Genomic DNA, 866 nt, shown 5'->3' on the forward strand with positions numbered 1-866 from the left:
TGAATTTTTATAAATTTACTTCTAGAAACTATTTTAAATATTTCGTTAATGTTTGTTATATGTAAAATAGCATAATTTATATTAAATTTTCTGAAAACTATTCGTCCAAAGAAAGATAAATTTAAGGTTACATTCAAAATGGTTTAAACAGGATATTGCTACAATTAAGTTAAGATACTTAACATGATAAAAGTTAAGATTCACTCGCAATTTAAAATTTGCTGAGTTTACCTTAATATGTATTTTCAGTTTGAAAAATGGTTAAATTTTTTTGATGAAATTGAGAATATCGAACACATAGATAAAACTTTGTAAATTGAAGAGTCAATAATATATGAATTTAGTTCGATGAGAAAATGTAGAAATGTGGTATTTTCATATCTCCAAATAATGCAAAAGGCCAAGCATCGTCTTTGGCATTTACCTCGACTAATAAATGCGTTTCCGAGGAAACGCAAGAGTCGGCGACGTGCCGTTTTCTCGAACGGCACTGCCGGGCACGGATAGCACAAGTTCACATCATATAATTTCATTCACAAACAGTGTATATAAAAATAAAATGCAGTTTTTCTTTCGAATCCAGATTAATTTTTTTACTATATAATTGATCTTCGTTTTCATTTGAAAATACAAAGATACACATATAATAATTTTCCAATTTCTATCATTATGTTACTACACTTTTTTAAATTGAACAATAAATTTTAATAATTGTTTAGATTGAAGGATTACAATACATTAAAAATATTTGGAAATTCAGTATAACATTTAAACATTTTTTAATATAAAAAGATAGTAAATTCAGATTATTTTGTTTGTAAATGTTTTAAAATAATTCATATTAATTATATTTATATATATATAAT

At 24.5% G+C, this 866-nt stretch overlaps 1 protein-coding gene across 1 annotated transcript in view; it reads left to right on the top strand.

The window, feature by feature from the left end:
• mgl (low-density lipoprotein receptor-related protein megalin) overlaps nt 1–866 on the top strand; it is a 34,648-nt gene that overhangs the window by 345 nt on the left and 33,437 nt on the right. The gene's annotated exons all lie outside the window — the stretch shown is intronic.

The sequence above is a fragment of the Eufriesea mexicana genome, unplaced genomic scaffold (genome assembly GCF_001483705.2).
Source record: "Eufriesea mexicana isolate 0111107269 unplaced genomic scaffold, ASM148370v2 scaffold12515, whole genome shotgun sequence".
NCBI classification, from domain to species: domain Eukaryota; kingdom Metazoa; phylum Arthropoda; class Insecta; order Hymenoptera; family Apidae; genus Eufriesea; species Eufriesea mexicana.